This window comes from Dromaius novaehollandiae, chromosome Z (assembly GCF_036370855.1).
Source record: "Dromaius novaehollandiae isolate bDroNov1 chromosome Z, bDroNov1.hap1, whole genome shotgun sequence".
Lineage (NCBI taxonomy): Eukaryota > Metazoa > Chordata > Aves > Casuariiformes > Dromaiidae > Dromaius > Dromaius novaehollandiae.
In genome coordinates this window covers 30,241,662-30,262,452 of record NC_088132.1, presented here as the reverse complement: position 1 = coordinate 30,262,452, position 20,791 = coordinate 30,241,662, and the positions used below count along the sequence as shown (strand labels likewise).

Sequence of the window (20,791 nt, the reverse complement as noted above, 5' to 3'; positions counted from 1 at the left end):
GGCAGTCTGTGCAAACAGGAGACAGAGGCATAGGAGAGATAAAAATATGAGATATAAAAATATGAGATATATAAATATGAGATATATATAAAAATATAAACATATAAAAAACATAAATATATCTGCATGTATATATAATATACATATATCGAGAGAGAGAGAGAGAGAGAGAAAATAGGATATATAAATATGAGATATATGGTGGCAAGAGCATTAGGTGCCAAGGCCACAATGCTTCAAGCCCAGGATGTGCTTTTACATAGAACAGCCGTAACAGTGAACACTAATTATTTAGACAGCAATTTTGACCTTCACAAATGAGCTGATTCCTCCTCATACAGTTGGGATCTCCCCAAGGCCTGTAACGTGGATGGCAATCCTGCCTCACTTACCGTAATTTTAGCGGGCATGAAAATGGATTAGGAACGCCAGTGACGACGGAGGCTCTGGGGATGTCAATGGCAAAATTCCTGCTGACTTAGAAAAGTTGGGGATTTCACTCTAAAAGCCTCGATCAAACTTATAATTGAAAGTGTCCGTTTCTCTCTCAGATGCAATCGCACTTTCTCCAGTGACATCCAGTTCTCCGTGAACATTCAAAAAGCTGCTTTGGGGGCCTTTTTCTGCACTCCTACCTGACATACACCTCTCCTGTGATGTACGCCCTGCAGCTGACAGCAAGGCAAGTGATAAGCTGCGCCAGACCTTTTCTTCTGTTGGAGTTTAGCTGCGGATTTATACTCCTATGGAATTATGTTCCTAATTTTAGAATGCTCAGCTAGAAATCAAGGTCCTGAAGTCGAAGCAGAAGTAATAAAAAAAATCTGTTCTTTCTTACTGCAGAAATCACAGTTACTCTGTACCATCCACATGATCAACACCAGGAAAATTGAACTCCCTGTAGGCTCACCAATGGGCCTGAGCAGCATGAGGCCCATGCAAAGGCAGTGTATTTCCAGCTCATGAAGACACAGTGCGTTTTAACTTTGCTGATGGTCTTTGTTTACAAACCATTTACATGTGTCATGAAAAAACAGCCCTTTTTTCCAGACCAATTTTCAAATGACCTGCAGCTAAGGGTGACACAGATAGAGTACATTGATTCCCATATTACCAACTGTAAGGACATCTGTTTTCCTCTTGTTAAAAGATGTATATACAAGTTTCCACAGTCTTTAAAGCCATTTGACTGTAAGTATATTGAAAGTACTGATATACGTGTCAGTAATGTAGCTGTAGACAAGGACCAGATCCACCTCCAGAGCAGTTTTTGACAGTTTCCAGGCTTTGCTATTGAAATGCAAGTAGTCGCTGAATGTGGGAAAGGCTAAAGCTATGCTGTTTGGCTCAGAGCCCAGGACTGAAAGATTTGGGTCCACTTTTCCAGCTGAAAAATATAATATACTTCCTCTCAGAACTTCAAGGGGTCAAATACTCAGCTGGGGAGAGCAGGGGAAGCTCCAGTAAAGGCAGTGGAACTGCAGGCATAAATTGTAGCTGCAGGTCTGACATGTATTATCTCTTAGTAAGCAGTTAGCTAAAAATTCATTAAAGATGGATCAGACACACAACTACCACTAACAAGAAGAAGCAGCATTTTTTTCTTTGCCTTTCTTACACTAATCTGCAGCAAATACTAAGCATTTACCCTTGTGATCAGCTCCCTCTGTGAAATGTGTGGAGATAACCCCTCACTGTTAGTGCACAGAAATCGTATGGGAAATTTGGTCAAAGGAATTGTTGGTCCGGAAACTCTTGAATCAATTAGGAGAGATGCCTTCACTGCTACTTTCTTTGGGTTTTCTTAGTTTACAAAGTCAGCCTCTCAGGCAGTACCTTTCAGAAGTATTACATTGAATTCAATACATTCAGCTATTGGGAAATTACCAGAATTTTATAACTAAGAATAGAAAAGTAAAAAGACTTGTAATGTTACAGTTACCTAGCTCTGTCCAGGCATTTTATTTTCATTAATGACCTCAGCTATGCCGAAGATGAAGGTGTTTCTATGTGGCACTAAGCTAGCATGTCTATGTTGTTTTAGTTCTCTCCTTTCTACCTTGCATGTTCTTTGGACAGAAGTCAGGTTTCACTGCCCAAATATGCAGTTCCAGGACGCTATATGAAAGGATCCGGGAAAGGCTGGTAGCTCAGGTTCTTCCACTAATCCAGGTCAGCATCCATATCAGACGCAGGTTTTATCCTGCAAGTCTCTGCGAGGATGTGCGGCAGGAAGTGCCAAGTTATTATTCTCCTTTACAGCTCTGAGTGAAATCTACACAAGGATGCAATAAAGTTAATTACTAGGCGTTGTCTTTCACTCGGAGGTAAATCTGTGGCTTCTCAGGGCATGCTCCTTTACTCCAGGGCAAAAAAGACAGAGAAGCATTATCAGACATTAAGCATATCTATGACAACAAGGACTCACGTTCATGCAAGTGAAGACCTGAGCTATATGTGCCTTTCTTAGCTATCTTTCCACAACTAGACAGGAACAACTGGATGACAAAGCAGAGTGACCTCTGGGATGCAGGACCATGGTCTCCTGGACTTTCTGGCCACCCTATGCCTTTCATATATGTATAGCACTTTATAGAATCATGGGATAATTCCGGGCAGAAGGGACCTCCAGTGTCCAGCCCCCTGCTCAAAGCAGGGTCACCCATGAGGTTGCTCCAGACTTTATCCAAGCGGGTCTTGAAAATCTTCAAGGATGGATTCTGCACCTCTCTGGGCACTCTCTTCCACTCTTTGACTGCCCTCATAGAGAAAAGCTTTCTCCTCATGTTCATTCTGAACCTCTCTTGTTTTGCTTTATGCCCACTGTCTTTCTGCCCCCCGTCTTTCTGCCCCCCACAATGCACCACTGTGAACAGTGACTTTGTGATGACCATGTGGGCATTGGAAGGCTGCTATTAGGTCCCCCCAAAGCCTTCTCCTCTTCCTCTTTGCACTGGCCTTAGCTTTGTTGCAAGTCCTTCTGACACAGAGTCCCTGGTTCTTGCTGCTTTACCCATTGTCTTTGGTGTAGGTGTCTTGTGAGTGTGTCCCTTTCTTAATGTACTGTGTTTTCACAAAGGCGATAGAAAGACCAGGCCTAAAACACTCATCCTTCCCTCTCTCCCCTGTTGCCTAAACAAGCCAGGCAAGTGCAAAAAGCTCTTACAGATGTTGCTTTGCAGGTGTCATGGATGGAAAGACCAATCTCTGCTCACTCTGGCCAAGACAGGCACCCAGGTCATTGTGGAAAACATCCAAAGAGTCTGGAAAGAGGAGTCAGGAAGAGAAAGTGAGACTTACTGCTTAGTCCTCACATCCAGAGCTGGAAAGGGAAAGGGGGAAGCAGTGACTGGGAGAGCTACTTTTATCACTAAATGTATACAGGAATCAGTGTCAGTAACAGAAGATATCGTTCTCAGGAGGGTGTGCACCAGGAACTGGATTTCTTAGGGAACTAATGATGAATTACAAAGTCTTTTTCCTCTTGGCCATTTCAGACTGTCCTAGCTGAAACCACGTATGAGCAATGCTCAGATTTCTTGCAGGTTTTACTAGGAGAAGTGTTAAAATAAATTTTCCCAACGCTGCAAATTTCCCAACATTGCTATTTAATACACTTTGGGGATTCTTGAAAATGGTTGGCTCTATCTCGTCTGGAAATATCCCAGAACTAGTATTTTCCTATGACACTTTGGAATTTTCAAGCCTAGAAAATCATGGGAACTATCTGTCCAAGGCATGTACTTGTCTGCATGCTGTTGAAAAGATAGTAATTGCATGACTTAATTGGCTGGCTTACCAACTAGTCTCGTTTGATTCCTCTTACAGTCGATGAAGAGAGAGACATACCCTTAAAGAGAGAGAAGAGTAGGCAAGCAGTTGAGCAGAACAAGTTGATGCCGAAGCTGCCCATTCATGAAACCAGCCTGCACAAATCATTTGGAAGTCTAGATGTTGCAAGGGGCGGAGCAGGGATCCTGCAGTCTCTCTGTCCTTTTTTGAAATAAGGCAGTTCAGTAGCAATTGAAAATCATTATCATGCTAGCCTAGGCCTGAATTTTGTTGAACACTCTAGGTTTACCTGTACTTGTCACACTATGTACGAAATGGAAAAGAGGGGGGGCTCTGAGAAGCAAACCTAATTAGAGGGATTTTGTCTGACTGGCGGAATAGAAAGGGAGGACAGGACGCACTGTATAACATCGACTTGACATAAAGGGAAGCATTTGGGGTTTTGTTATTTAGGCAATAAGGCAACAAAATCCTAGGAGATATTAATTTGTTAGCATGACATGTATTTAAACAGAGTGCTCAGGATGGTTAGAAAAGGCACGGGGGAGGTCATGTTGGTCTTACTCCAAGGAATAGGCTTAGATATTTTTAAGATCACTACAATCCTAATAAAGGTGTTAATGATGAGATCATGTAAATGAATCTCTGCTTACCATTGCAGTGAGGCATCCCAGGTGTACTATGGGATATCAGGCAATACATAGCTGTAGATTAAATTTAAATGAGATTATGAAGTTAAAAAAAAGTCTGAGGATCACTTCTTGAAATCTTTCCCTAAGCTGATAGCTTAAAATCTGTCAGTCATCTTGTCTTGTTCTTCCATGCCAACAAGACCGTGAGTATTAAAGGAATAAGAAATTCTTAGCAAAGGCTGCCGGGATGTTTTGGAAGAGTGTTTCTTTGATTTTAGTAATCAAATAGCTGATGAAAGGTTTCAGCTGGGCAACATCTAATTCCAGTGAGTGGCGTAACTCTGGAGGTGGAGGTGTCCCGAAGGGAAGGAGGGAGCAGCAGCTCCCCCACCCCGGTTAGCTCTGCTGCCTGCGAGATGCACTTTGCACAGATGTGCAGGCAGATGAGGTCCACATCTGCCCTGATCTGGGAAGGGCTTTTTTTTTTTTTTTTTTTTTTTTAAGTACCTCATGGGCATTAGAGGAAGAATTTATGCTGCTGTCCAAACTGGACTTCCCCTGTTAACAAGGAAAAGCATTCACTCTCCACAGATGTGAATTAAGTTGGTGTGAGAAGTACCACATTTAATAATACAAAGACTTATTCACTGCTGTGTGATCTGTTGCACAGCCAGGCAACAAATGGCAGCGTGGACACACCAGTACCTGCCATAGTCAGACTGACAACTCATGTGGCTCCTGGTAGGAGACTGTCTGTATTTCATTAGTCTTTTCTTATATTTCTTTTATTATTTTCTAGCCCAAAGAGGTAGTGCTTCATGTTCCACATGATATGTCATAGTACTGGGGAGGGCAAGGGAGAAGTTTCCTATCTTTCTTAATAATACCATTTTTTGACTTAACATTGAGAAAGAGAGGTTTTTGTGTGGAAAACAAAAAAAGTACTAGCCCATAAGCCTGACATAGTTTGTATATGAGGAACATGTATAATAACACTGTATTTCTGAACATGATATTTTTTCTGTAACTATTCCTTCATGATTACATCATTCATTTCATGAAGTTGCAATTTTTATTAATAACTACCACAAAATGATGTCTGCCATAGATTCATTCCTGTATATTTGGATTCCCTATACTTGGAATAGGGAATAAATACAAATTTCTACCTTTATATCTACCATGTTCATATCTTACTCAGCATGATAGATAAGCCATTATACCATTATTTAGTGTTTGGTTACAACACTATACAATAATTGATTTGACAAATTAAGATAAAGTATAATATTTTCATATATACAATACAGATCCAAATGTGTATCAGTATGAAAATAACAGATATTAGTAATGGCTTTCATGCCAAGCTTAAGTCAATCTTTGTACAAGCAAATTACTAATATAAACTGTTTATTTTCTTACCCCAGGGGTCATAAATAAAAAGATCTGTCAAATTCTAACCTGCAGCATCATTTTAATTAGCACACTTGCATTGTTCAAGTTGGTATGCTGAATAGCTATGGATCAGAGCAAGAGACTCTGGTACCTAATTATTTATTATAAGTAATTTGAGATCAGTCGAAGTGCTCTGTGTTTGTTCTGGGCAGACATAATATCTCATGAACTCTTCACAGACAAGCTGGTAATGAGCCACACAAACCAAGCAATGGTTAAAATAATATCTCAGTTCTAATCCAACAAAATAGAGATGCGATATTGGTTAGTATCATTTGTCTTCTGCACACATCTGCCCCTAGGTGATTTGCAATTTACCCTGACCATTTTACCTCTTTCTCCTGTCAAAATCACAGGCTGTTAGACACCTCCAGCCCTGAAGCAATACGCAAAGTAAGCATCAGGCAGGATATACGTGCTCTTCTCGTCAATGGGAAGATGACAAGAACGACACTTCCTCTGTTCACTAGGCAGATACTACTGGTAGGATCCCCAACAGAAAACCACAGTACACTGGAAGTTCAGTCCCAGCCACAGGAGGTACTGAATGCTAAAAAATGTGGCGGTACAACCTGTCTACAAGAAAGGTTGGAAGGTGACACGGAAAAGAAAATATGACAAGAATGGGAGAGAAACAGAGGGAAATGGCTTCATTCAGCCGTTACAGGAGGGGCTGGGAAACCAGAGATGGAGATCTGTCCCCATCTCGGTGGCCTCGGGCATGAAATTTAATCCCTGCTGCTTCTCCTCTGTTGGATAGCACATCCAGGAGGGGCCCACAACTAGCATGGGTCTGCACAGCAGCTATCACAAATGGCCCTGATTTCACCTGATGGTCTTAAGATACATCTACCTTGTGCATCCATATGGAGAAGCTGGCCATAGCATATTGCAGCTCTTTCCTACACATGTGCCCAAAGTGAATTTGGGGTATGTTTTGTCACTCATAGAATTAGCATAATGCTCACATCCCTACTCAAACTAACAATACGTGGGATTTTCTGATATTTGTTCTCTTCTCTTTCCATTTTCTTATCCTAGATTTTTCTATAGCCTTCCTAGACCAATATAAGCCTAAGAGAAAGATGAAAAAGTCCTCACTGAAAAATCTAAAAATGGGCTGTTGTTAGGTTCTTGCAGCAATATATGTATAAAAAAATACCTCCTGTACCTTATGAATCTCTTTCGTTTGCCTGTAAATTTCAGAGCCTATTTGAATAAGGCAAATGCTGAAATGGATCTGTCTGTGATGTCCTATGATGATCTTCTCTTCCGTACCACACCAGGCAAGCACTGTAAAGCCAGGTAAAAAAGACTTACATGCATAGTTTCAGCCTAGTGCAACATTCTACTGCTTTAAGAAATATGAATCCAAGAGTCATGAGACCGGCTTAAAAAATATGAGGTTTAAAGAAAGCAATACTTTTTGGTGTGCTTTCACATTTTGTTTTTTCTGGGAAGTGCTCAGGTAACATTTTTAATCTTTTCTCTGAAACTGTAAAGGCTAGAAAGCTACACTCAAAAGAGTGAAATCTGAGCTTCTCGCCTCTTAAAACATCTCTGGGATTTAGCCTTACAACAAAACCACGAGAGTTTGCCAGGCTGCCTGTACTCAGCCAGCCTGCTTTTTGTAGAAGTCAGCTGGCGGAGTAAGCGCTGCTGAAAGAGCTAAATAAAATAGTATGAGAACGCTGAAGGCATAAAGGTGGAAACATGGGAATGTAGGGGGTGGGGTGTTTCTGAGCTACGCACTTGCTAGGAGCGGCTAATGGGAAGTAATGAGAAGGAAAGTGGGGGAGTGGAGCAAAACTTGTGGCATGAGCGAACCAACTCCTGTTAAGTTTATGGCCAATTAATGTTTGCCATACTTGGGAATCAAAAGTTTAGCATGGGTTTCTCTATATTAAAGGCAGGTCTTTGAACAATAGAACCTTTTTTTCTGCAATTCGCAGCTGTCAGAGATCATTTCACTCCCTATATAATTCAAAAAAGTGATGCCTTTAATTGGCAGCATAAACACTGTTGAGCTAGTGTGTACTGAGCTTGATTTAGATGCTCAGTGTATGGCACAGTTTGCATCTGTCAGGATTTGTAAGGAAAAGCTGCATAAATAATTCTAGACTCACATTTGAAAACTGGGAGGAAAAAGCGGGATTCCAAAATGTCACATACACTGGCTTTAAAATGACATGAACCAGGAAAGCAAGAGTTAAAGGTGAAACTCTATCCTGAAGCCCCTTTCACAACAGTCACTTCCCATGTGAAATGCCTCCATACATAATAGGGCTAACAGAAGATGGAATGGGACCGTAACCCTGTATTTCCTGCCCTTTTTGAGTTGATTATACACTTAATATTTTAACACAGTCTAAGTTTAATTTACTAATTGGGTGGGTGGTTTGCCTGTTTGTTTGATTTTACTGCTTCTCATAAAACAATCCAGTTATCACATAAGAAGCACAGACCTCTGTGTTAATCCTCCCATGCTTTTTGAGTCGTATTTATTCAGTGGCACAGTGGAACCAAAGCTGTATGTGTCCCATTCACTTCAGGAGGACTCTGCAACAGAAAGACATGAAATACAGGAAATAAAAGAATATGGAGTGATTGAATACATTGCACCTGCAAATAGCCTATATCCTAGGTGAGGTTCATTTGATGTTAAGGTAGAGTTTGGGGCTCGCCATATAAGCTACAAGGCAAAGATTACTATGAACTCCCTGGGAGAAAAAATTAAATTCTACACAGAAGACAAGCTATATCTCAATTTAGAAAGATATTTTCAAAATTAGCAATGGTATCTAATTTAAAGAACATATGCTTGATGTTCCTCCTTTCTTCTCTGTTGCTGGGGAGTGTTTTACAAGTGCCAGTCCCTCCTTTGGCATAGATCAGCACAGCAAGGTAGAAATCCACTGAACAAAGACAATTTACCTCACAAATTAATCTAATTCATTAATCCAACAACAGTGTAGGTGCTTTTGCAAGCTATCAGTATCATCTACCAAAACTGAAATACTCAACATTATTTTCTGGACTCATGTTTTCTCAAATTTCCATTACTGTCTTTCTCACCTATTGCCTGTTTCATCAACTTGCAGTATCATTCAGTCTTTCAAATTTGTTTCTGAAATTGAGTCTGTCAGCTGGCATGCCCTCCACCTTCTTTGCCTCACTTCTGCAAGGCATGATGCCCTAAAGGACACTTGGGGAAGTCATTTTTAGCAGAAAATACCCATTTTTTGTGGGGATGGTAAGAAATGATAATAGAAATCTGACAACATGGTTAAAATGGGAAAGTGGGAAATCTCACTTTCCTGAAAGTGAATTTTGTCCAAGGAAATGGATCAGCTTTGACCATCTTTGCTATCCCAAAGAAGCATTTAAAGCTGAAACACTGCTCCTCTTTTTGAAACACTCATTCAAGCTGCAGTACTAGCCCCTTCACCAAATATTTCACCTGCCCGAGGAACTCACAGTTTGGTGACAGACAGAGGTCATACGTGAGCGACAAAGGGATGCTCTGTACAACTCAACAAGGTTCATGCCAAGCAGCAATGGGCTTTTAAGAGCCATCCAAAAATGAATGGGTGGGGACTTCGTGTAAGTGGGGATTGGGTCTGGGAAGGTTACATGGTGCGTGAGGGCCACGGAGCAGAAAGTAAGAAGATGCTTGTTAAACAGGCAGCCAGCACAACATGGGGACAGCTGGATCAAGGCAAAGGAGGCAAAAAGACACAGAGCATTGTACAAAGTGTAACAGGAAAGCCAGCGATGACAGGAGGTGGGAAGATGGAAGGACTCCAAGCTTGTACTGATAGACAAGTACCATCTTGTTAGTCACTTTGGAAGACAGAAGCGAGACTCAGCTGAATTATATTGTTATTTTAGAGATCAGATAGAGTAAGAAGAAAATCACAGAGCAAGCCCTCAGTGCAGAGGACAGAATGGCTTAAGACACCTTTCCTACCTCTTGATCCTCACAAAGACGCCTGCTCACTCAACCAGGATCCAGCATAACAGGCACACTGTGTTGCCACAGCACTGCTGTACCCCGCTCTGCCTCAATATATGGGCTCACTTCACTCAGGAGACCGAATTCCCAACTTGTGGAAAAGCCCAAACTATTCCAGCCTAAGAGTTCCTCTTGAACCAGCACCAAGTAAAGCCAAACACCAACATGTTTCATGAAACGAATTGTTGTAGCTTAGAAATATCCTCAAGGACAGAGCATCTGAATATGATGAAACTTGTAATTGTATTAATACAAAAAAGTAAACTGAGCACTTTATTTGCACTGTTTAAATAACAGCATGTTTGGATCTGGACTGCAATTCGAAGAACATTCCCAGTTGAAATGGTGCACTCGAATCTAACCTGAAACTGGAACACGAGTTAGCAAGCTTAACACTCTCCCTTCCTTACTTACACCAATTTCAGCCATCTGTACTGACCCCCGTGATGTCCGTGATTCACACTGGCATGAAAGACCAAACAGCAAGTGCTCAAGTATGCTTGGATATATCAGTTGTGTGCATCTTTCAGGCCTTTTCAAAATGGACCTTCTAAGGCAGGTGCAGGAGTAGTGAGGCACTAGTTACTTACCGGCAGACATTAGGCCATCGGGCCTTTTTACAGGAAGATGTCAAGGATATGCCCTGTGAGTAACAAACTCCCTATGGTTACTGAGCTTTTCTTTCAAAGACAAAAATATATTACTAGAAGTGAGACACTGTGCAACTTTTGCAGGTTCATATACATCTCTAGTCACTTACTAGGGGGAGAGAACTATACCCTTGAAATCAGCTGCTATTTTTAAAGTGTTGGTCACCTACCTGGGGTGCCCCAAACACTGGAACCTTTGTCCACCCAGAAGTGCAGTGTATGGTTACCTGAACCCAGAGCCCCTTAACAGGGGTAGGAGGTGAGTGTCAGCCCAGTCTCCCCAAGGCGCCAAACACCTCCTGACAGATATTCAGTAACATTTGCACAATTCAAAAGAGGTGTTCAGCATCTCACAGGAGCAACAGAAATCCAGTCGTGCTCCCCCGAAACTCAGATGGAAAGTTTCCCCTGCCTTCAGTAGGATCTGAAGCTGGCGTAAAACTACGGAAGTATCCGTACTACCTTTTCAAAGGAACGTGAGTTAATTTAGCCCTAAATACACAAAGTGGAGCCAACATAACCGCACCTGCATAGTCCTCACACTAGGGAATTCAGAACAATGCTGCTCTTGCAAGCGGATCGGCCTCACTGTACTTCTGTGCTGGTGTGAAATATAAGGGACTTCATTATCCTTTACAGACCCTACTCTCAGTTAAACTTAGGTCAATTCATAACAGTCCCAATGGTATCTATGATCTTACTGCAGAGTTACAAGGGTGAGACCAGGAGTAGCGTGGGACCTCTGCCTGAGGAACTTTTATGACCTTATTGTTTTGCACTTTCTAGTGTCAAGAGTGACAAAAGCAGATTCCTTGAATGATTGCACAGGTGGGGTTAAATAGCCATTAGCAGACTACAGGCATGGCTTAAAAGTGATTAGCTCTTCAAAGGAGTGGTTTCAAAATAAATAACTCTCAAGGAAGTACTACACCTTGTGTGCAAAAGAGGAATGTGACAGAAAAATGCAGCCTTAGTATGTATTTCATTACGGCATGCATAAAGAGAATGAGCAATACCCTCCCAGCACAGTTTCACAGCTGGAAGGATTCTTTGTTTTGCCAGGCTAGTTCTCTTTTCCCTAATTTCTTACCAACAATAAGCATAAAATGTTTAGCTACATTTTTAAAACTTTCTATCAAATAGACCAGTGAATTCGCTGGTTCCTGTGTTGAAGAAGTGCAGACTTTTTTTTTTTTTCATTTGCTTAGAGCCGAAACTCCAGTGGAGGACACACCTCACACTGACACCAGGATGGAGAAAAGCCCTACAGAAAACGCCCGGCTCCCTAGCACCCCACAGTCTCTTGTTTGACAGCTCTCATTTCCACACCCACTATCAAACAGGTGGGATCATGCTGCAGAGCAGTTTTGCTTTGATGGGGCTAAATAAACCTTTCTCACAACAATGAAGGCTTCCTAAACAAAGGATTAGGAACAAGCGGAAAGGAAATGAAGTCTGGTGCTGCCACTCATCATTCATGTCCCTGGAAAACAAGCGAGTTGGTTTACTTAGCTAAGCTTCTTGTTGCATGTAATTTTCTCAAATCTGATTAGGATCATTTAGGCTTTTCTAATTACAGCAGTCTCAGAAAGCCTTGCCCACTACCTGTTTACCTAGGAGTTTCTTCTCTTCTTTTTTCCCCTCACACAGTATGAAATGATGTTCTTGCTGGGCTAAAAAAAGCAGGGGCAAAACTTTACATCCCTAGAGAAGGTCAGTATAAAATGATAGTACTGAACTATATAGGCACCTTGCTGCCAGATTTGAAACCGGCCCTCAGAGGAGGCAGATCACTCATTAATGCCAAGCCTCCGTCAAAGTGAAAGGGGTGCGAAATGACAGGGATGCCATCAGAGCTAACCCAGGGTCATTTGAAACCAAGGGTGCCTTAGGCTTTGCTCCAGCTTTGCAGAGTTTGGTATTCTTCGTTGTTGTCACTGGACGAGATGATTCTGTAGTGGCATTACTTTGCTTTTATAATGCACACTTAAATCAGCAAATTCCAAATGCAACTTTGTTTTACCCACAGTCGGGATTTAACTGCTTTCTGGCCTGAGGAAGATTACCCTCTTCTGTTGTCACGAGCCAGGCATGATACAAAACCTGAAGCTCCCAAAATCTTTCCTTTCCTTAGGCAAACAAGTGTCAGAGATACATTTTCAGCTTGGCATGTGTAGTAGGTACGTAACTCTGGTAGAGATTCGCTGCAGAACAATGAAATCCCATGTCAGGAGAAAGGAGACAGCGTACATCTGCGCTCTTAGATCTTTTTTTAATCTGAGGATGGCTTGCCCTTCCTGAGAAAAGGATCCATGGACTATCTTGTTTCCTCCTTTTCTTCTGGCAGTCGGGACAGACAGAAAAGGGGATTATTAAAGAATTTATCATTTAAGCATATGAAATATTATTCTTTTACAAAACTGCTATCTGATATCTTACGAGTCAGAAACAGAACCAGATTGACGGGGGTAACTCAGCACGCCCCTCTCTACGAGCGCTGCACCAGCGTCTCAGGCTGGTACTATTGCCAGAAAGCAGTATGCTAGAACAGGGAGCATTTTTTTAGGCGTTTAAAACCAAGGTTATTCAGTGCAGGTAAAATGTTACTAAAATATATGCACAAAGTGCTCCTGATGAACTTTGATAAAGATTTGATAAAAAGCATAAATAATTATGTATGTTAGATACTAAATGGCCCTTCTATTATTTTTATGAATGAAAGGAAAATAGAAAACACCAGCAATCTTAATGGCTTTTCTGACCACCATGTTTTTAATGCAAGACCCACCAGTGCTGTGGAATTTCTGCTGCACTTCATTGAACTGAGGTGACTAACCAAGGGCAATCAGCTGGCCAAGGAGACTGACTGATAGTGGTGATAATGATAATTTACGCGATCCAGACTTACTACTCGCTCACCAAGTCTCACAGAGCAGCTGGACACAGTCCCTCTGCTTTCCATGATCAGTCACATCGATAGGGAGTTGTAAGGCCTTGCCTGCGCGAAGAAATTCAAGGACGAGGATGGGCTTGATCTGGTTGCCCCAGCACCTTCTCTATTATTTCTTGTTCTATGCACAAGAAAGGATGAGTTTTGCAGTCAGCAAAGAAGAGTTTTCTGGTTTCTAATATTCACTGAGAAGTGGGCAGATGTATCTTCATTTGCTAAAGAAAAAGGAAACTCCTTACTACTGCGTTTCCATGCGAGCAGTGCGAATAACCACATGGTCTTGACACTGCATGTTGCACAGAAGCAACACTGAGCTTCCAGCAACAGCACAAAAAGAGGTTCATTTTCTCACTAGGAAGGTGCAGATGCTCCAGGCTCATGGGAAGTTTGTGGCCCAGATTTCCAGAAGGTTTTGCACCAGGAATGTCTTCTTGAAGTACTGCCTGGGACTGACTGCCTCTCTGTTGCCAAAGGGCCTGTGGCACAGCTTCCGGTAATAAAAGCCTCTTTCTTGTCTGGTTTCATCATTCACATCCAGAAATTGCAGGAAAGCCTTTTCCCAGCAGTGTCAGATACCTCTCAGGGTTGTTGTTGTTGTTGTTGTTGTTGTTATTATTATTATGGGTTTTAGCTTAACTTCCTCAGCATCCCTTTTGACATTCAATTTTCAAGATTTACCCCAGCTCTTTCACTCCCACCATTACCCTCCTTCCAAGTTCTTCTTGACGTGTTCATTCTTCATATGTAATGCGCTTGAGAAATTAAGCTATAGTACTTATTTTGTAATGACTCCTTTTATTTTTCGTGCTGCTTCCTGAAATTCGGAGGTCAGTAAGGACAAAGGAGCTATAAATACAAGTAACATCAGTTTGAGAGTGAGTCAGATAGTCCCTTTGTTAAAATAATCTAATGATAACAATATGTTCCTTTCTCACCACAAGGCAGAAGAGTCCAGCTCTGTAAAAGTCCTTGGTGGCCATCTGACCTCTTGCAGTGGCCGGGCTCCTCAGCTAAGGCACAAATATCAACTTTTTGCGGAAGGGCATGAGAAGGTATCCTCAGGGAGAAGAGAGTTCTCAGGATACGTATCGTCCTCTCGCCCAGATAAGCAAGCGGATCCGACCATGGCTTTGATGTTGACAGCTTTGGCTTTGTCCCTTTTACCACTTCTGAAGATGATCCAGCTTCCTCTGGAGTGCATCGGACGTGGGTTTTGGACTTAACATTTGGACACCAAACTTGTTATTTAATTTGGAAGACATTAGACACCGCTCTTTACAGAGTACTAGAGGAAAATAGAGTCCAAGAAAACTTTTCCATATCATTCTCAGTAACAGGGACTCCACAGAGGGAGGTCTGAGTGGTTTCCAGGACTTGTGTATGAATTTCAAAATGCTTTTCTGTAGTACCTCTCCAATAACTCACTCAACTTTTCTCAGAAATGCCTATCTACAGGCAGTGAATTACATTAAATTTCACCCTGCTGCTGCGTGTTCACCAGCACTCTCAGTTTAGGACTATTTTGAATGCTAGACTTTTTTTCTAGCAGAGTGAAATATTGCTAACAAAACACAAATAAGATGTCCTATGTTCTGTTAGAAAGCTCAGGACTTGCTGCAAGTTTCTTGGAAGCCTTCCTAAGATTTACACAAGCTTTTGGACCCCTGTGGTGAGTGAACTTTGGATGATGCTGGGATGGTTAAGATCATAACCAGCTGAAATATGTTTTCAGTGGAATTTCAGTGAAATTGATATGAATTTACAAGACACAAAAGCTGTAAACAAGATTCAAAAAGATCTGACAAAGTGAACCTCTCTCAGCTTTTGGATGTTTCTAGTTATTTCCTCATAAAATATTTTAAAATTATCAATTTGCCCAAGTAAAATCACAATTTGGGCATCAGCTACAATTTGTGTATGTGAGGCCAGGTTAACTCATGAACTTCCAGTGATTTCAGTAGCATTTTACAGATTTGCTCCAGCTGAAAGATCAACACAGGCTTTGAAAAGGTTACTGATAAAATTATGTATTAAACAGAAACAAGTCCAAGCCACAAAGCTTGATCTGTCCTGTTGTTGCAGCCTCCTTAAAATATAAAAATAGGTTCGGACCTCAAAATTTCGCTGGTGCCATGGTACAACTGTGGGCCAGCAGCAAACCTCAGATCTGTACTTCTGCAGCATCCACAAGTTTCAGCTCTCAAATTTGGCTCCATCTTTCAGTTCCAATGTTTCGATGTGTTTGTGCTGCACAGTATGCAGAAAAAGTCACCTAACACAGTCTGTGAAAAGCCTGAGCCATTTAAGTGCAAATCCAATGTATTTAAAAGCAGCTCGGGACTGATTTTTCTCTCCCTTATGCTGGTTTTATGCTGATGCTGTTCTCTTGAATTCAGTGTAGTTCTTGTGGGGTTACATTAGTGTAAGTGAGAGGAGAACAGGGCTAATTTATTTGGCTACATACCTTCCCGAACGACACTTTAAAGTTTTAGAGGGTATTCTTCTTCATCTTTTTTCCTTTTAATCCTTCCCAAAAGCTCAAAACATCCGAGAAGGTTGAATAGAGAAAGCTTGTGTAACTGGTGATTTTTCTTTAGATAACTTATCACCAAGACAGTGGGAGTTTTTTATTCCTTCCACCCTGTCAGTAGGAATTGGCTCCAAGATACGAGAGATTAGCTGAGCTTCAATAACAAAGAAACACAAACCAGAAGGAATTGAAAGAAAACAAGAGCCTTTACCCAGATCATGTTGGTTATGCTAATTTTCTCATTTCTTCATCTTTATTATAAACAAACTATTTAAAAGCATGAATTAAAGAGGCTGCTAAATGGATCCAAGTTGTTGTACAGTTAGTTGCTTTCCAACATTCACTACCTTACAATTTGCCTCTCAGAAGTGATTAAAAAACACCTGGTTCCTTGATAGCACAAATTAGGTGTCAGAGACGAGCTGTTGCTGTTCTCTCCCTCCAGCTTTTCAAGGACAAACCATGCGGCAACAAGGCAGGACTGTAAGCAGCCCCCCGTAGTCAGCAAAGGCTGTTTGAAAAGACATCTTGAGCCCCACTTCCAAATTATTGATCGGTTAATCAGGCTGTTGTTTTTGTACTCACAGGTAGCGCTTCTGACCACCGCATAACTTAAATTGCCTGAGCACGGTAATTTTCCTTTCAATGCATCTGAAAACGCAGCGGCTGGCACCAGCTGCCTCGCTAAACACCCGTTGGATGGGGAGCAGCCAGCCTGATCCAAACACGCGCTCCAGCAGGCAGTGCCAGCTCTCCATAGCCACAGGACGTGAGCTCAGAAAACTTCCAGAAACGTTACCTTCAGAAGCAGAAGGCACTTTAGGTCTGTAATGAGTGCCTCCCCACTCGATGGTCTCAGATACGCTACTGAATGGTCACGGGGGGAACGCTGGTAATGCCGTCGACTTGGGAGTGGAAATCAGGGGATGCTCAGGGGCTCTGACATTTGAAGCAGTAAACGCAACCGGCTCGCTCAGTTTAAGCAGCATCAGCCAACCAGGAAGCAGAGACGTACTGCACGACACGACTAGACGCGACCATACGCCCTCTGCCCAAGAAAGCAAACCTCACCACCACAGCTCAGCTTTCGAATGTCGAAGAAGCACTAGCAGCAGTCTGTAAATCATAAGCAGGCCAAGAATCATCCACAGGACTTACTGGGCAAGTAGTATTAAATAACAAATAATTGTAGTAACTAAGAACGCATATAAACAGTTGGAGTGTTAATTAGTCTGGCACGACATTTGCTGCCTGCTGCTCACAGCATTCTTCGTGACAGAAAACTGCTTCCTGATCAACACCCAACTCCGTACAGACATGAGGATATTATTTACTCTTATCGACAGCAAATAGCCTAGCATAGCCATAAAGCAGCCTTTCCAGGTTGAAGAGCAGCCTTCGCGATCTCCCGGCGGAGGAAGCCTTTCCAAGGCACGGACCTGACACCCAGCATTATTGGAGCCTTTACAGGGTTACAAGGTGGTGCCGCAGCTCCACCAGTTACATTATTAATCCAGTTACGTTATTAATGTAACTACTCCCCTTCTGTTTTGCCTGGCAAGACCCAGATCGGCTTGCATTTAAGGGATAGATAGGCAGTCCGAGCAACACGGCATGAAAAGGTTGAGCGTCCTAACCCATTTCTTGTCAGTCCACACTTCTGCCTCCGCACGTTGGTCCTCTCAGGATCTCCTGGTTAACAAAGCCACCTCACTTGCCGGGCAGAGTGCCTACCAGGAGCAAAACGCTTGCAAAGGGACACCACACCAGTGCAACTCCCAAGGCCACCAGCTCGGCCGGTCTTAGCGGCCACCCTGAGGTGCACCACGAGCCTGGCGGGCTCTCCAGCCTGCCACCTGCCAGGGTCCCTCACCAGCCGTGTGGCCCTGCCAGGTCCTGATGAGGACGGCAGCTCTGACCCAAGGCTGACCTGAAGGCCTGGCTCCTAACTGAGGCCACCAAACCCGACCTGGTGTGAAAGCGTTCACATCCACAGGCCGCCCCAAAAGGGAAGGGAGTGGCCCCCAGCGCTCAGCACCCAATGCCAAGCTGGGACAGCGTGGCCCCGCGGGAAGCAGCCAGAGCTGCTCGGAGACCAGCGGGGACATCCCACCTCCCGCAAGTAGGAAAACATTGAGGCTGTCTTGAAGAAGGAGGCATTTCACTGTGCAAGCTTATTCCAGCACAGAGAGTTGGGACCACTTTCTTCTCCTGCTAATGGGTGTCCCAACCACCAAGGCAGTTCTGAGGCTGTGAGTGTAAAAGTACTGTAACTGGATGCAAAGGTCTGAACACTCGAGGGATAAAAATCACTATTCATTCCAGGAACATTTTAGCAACTGTTGACTGGGAGAAAGTAAACAGATTTCAAAAAGTGTCAGCATGCCATACCACTGCATGCCATTCCAAGATGAACATTGTTCCTAAATATATTTCCTGTGAGTGGAGAAGGAAAACAAATCTAATTAAAAAGAGAAAAAACAAAACCAGATGTGTACAAGTGTATGTTTTTAGTCTTTTTTTTTAATAAAGCTCTTTATTTACTTTAGAGGTACCCATTTAACAAATGTAATTTGAGAGCTGGCATGGCATTCCTAAACCACCCCATTTAGCAACCCCACTATCATTTGTAGCTGCACTCATTTGCTGGTTTCTCAGAACCTGTAACTGAGCACGAGAACATAGCAAATACTTCAAACTGATGAAGTTCAGGCTTATCAAACCCACTTGTGCTTTCATGATTGTGCAAGGTGTGATGTTGTGCTTTGGCATATTATGAAAAATAGCTGAAGGTGCACGTAACTCAATAGACTATTGCCAAGAAACATAAACTAAATACTCTTTACGTTGAAGGCCATCTCTCTGCTCAGTTCACTGCTACTAGACACTTCTGCAGTGCTTTTACCTAAAATTAAAACTCCCGATTGACATCTCATTTTTCTTAATGGTCAATGCCATTATACATACTACTCTATCAAATCCAGTATAGGAGTATGAATGACTTTACGTCAGAGAGTATTACTGCTTATCTCTCTCTGGAAAACAAAGACTTCTTTTCAACAGAAAAAGGCTCAAGGTAAGTGTGAATGTTTGCACAAATTCCTTTTTCTTCACAGGTATTAACAAGCATGTCAGGTCTTGCAGGTTGTCTTTTTTCCTCCCTACTCACCTCATTCAGACTGAAACTTTGGGGGCAGGGCACAGTGCTGCTGATGGTCATCCTCCCAGAGGATATTTTATTTGTCTTTTAGACAGCCAAAGACTGGTCAAGTGGGGCCACAGGACACAAAGAGGGAATTTCCAGATGCTAGCACAGAAACAGGTACAGCAAGAAGCTAAAGGCCACAGGGAGGGAAAAAAAGATGCACGGCAATTCCCACTTCCCCCCACCCCAAAGTGCACTCACTGTAACTCCCTTTCCCTCCCATAAGAGATGCACAATATTTGTTTGTGGTCTTGATTTCCACCCCCCAGGACAGGTCATACAGTCTCAACACACACACGTGCACACGCACACACACATCGTTACTAGTTGCCACAACTGCGCACCCAGTCTTAGCAATCGCCCATACAAATCACCATTTGGAGCTTAAAAAGCCATCTGTGAATTGTAATTTTGCACATCCCGGTGGTCATTTCACGGGTGCAAACTAAAGGCGTGCACATTTTTGAAAGCTTGGCCCTCTCTCCTGACATTCAGGTTTGAGATCAGGCTGTGAGGGAGGAATATGGAAATCACTCTTTGAGACACTCCTGTCTCTAGTAACAACAGATAAGGAAGAAAAGTTTCAGACGGTGTTATACTTTCATTCTGACTAATTTTATATGGAGAAGAAAGATGGGGAATTTTTCATCATGACAGTACCAGGGCAGATAGAGCTGGGAATGCCAGAGGAGTGAAATCTGTTAGCACAAGTCTATAATTTCTCTGAAGTGAGAAGAGCGCTCCCTAATAAAGCACATGGTAACTGTAAAGTTGCTGATACCACAGTCATTAGCCAAAAGGTCAAGAATCCATTAGCAGCTGCCACTGCCGAAAGCCGCGGGGCCGGTAGCTGTGGGACACAGCGGCCCTGGAGAGCCCTGCAAATGACACGGAGCATCTGATAAAAATCAGGCCTTGCAGCTTCTAATCCTATGCCCTGTGATGGATAACACAACCTTGCTATTGATTAATGCTTTCCAGGGCTTGGCTCATGTCAGGTGGCAATGGATCAATAGCCTTCTAGCTCTTAAGGCAGCAGCTAAAGTCCTCGTCAGGCTTTGCACATGCAGCCACTAGAAACAAGTTCCTGTTCCTGTGCTCTTCATATTATTCCTTTCGATGGGTATGTTACCAAGCCCTGACCTCCATTGTGTCTTTAATTACAGACGGCAGGATACAATTCCTCCATGTTAGACAGGCAGCATACTGTAGCCATTTAATGATCACTCTGCCCTGCCCAAGCTTTTCACTCCAGCACACAAGAGGTACTTAAACTGAGCCAGAAGCTCATTTCTCTCTTCCCACCCTTTTCACCCTCCTTCTGCCTCCCACCAGATTGTACAATTCAAGACAGGGAAGCAAGCTGGTATCCCTACATGAACGAACAAATAAAACTTACATTCAAGCCTGCAACTACTGACGGCGGGAAGCACTGGACGCTGGCGACTCCTGTTAGGCAAATAGGTCCAAGATCAAGTGGAGAAACAAGGATACTTTCCTTAAAAGGAAGATTATACAAAGGGCCAACAAAGAGTTAAGCAAATTTGCATTACTGTACTTAT

General features: G+C 42.6%; 1 long non-coding RNA gene across 3 annotated transcripts; it reads right to left on the bottom strand.

The window, feature by feature from the left end:
- LOC135324706 (uncharacterized) lies at positions 1–20,724 on the bottom strand. 3 transcript variants are annotated; one of them, XR_010386000.1, is made up of 6 exons: positions 20,629–20,724; positions 8,345–8,438; positions 7,051–7,172; positions 4,446–4,496; positions 3,800–3,850; positions 1–3,263 (listed from the first exon to the last, which is right to left on the bottom strand). It is a non-coding gene; the product is annotated as an uncharacterized LOC135324706 (long non-coding RNA). The 3 variants fall into 3 exon arrangements; XR_010385999.1 differs by lacking the exon at positions 3,800–3,850 and having other exon boundaries at positions 1–2,356; positions 3,167–3,263; XR_010385998.1 differs by lacking the exon at positions 3,800–3,850.
- Positions 20,725–20,791: the final 67 nt, after the last annotated feature.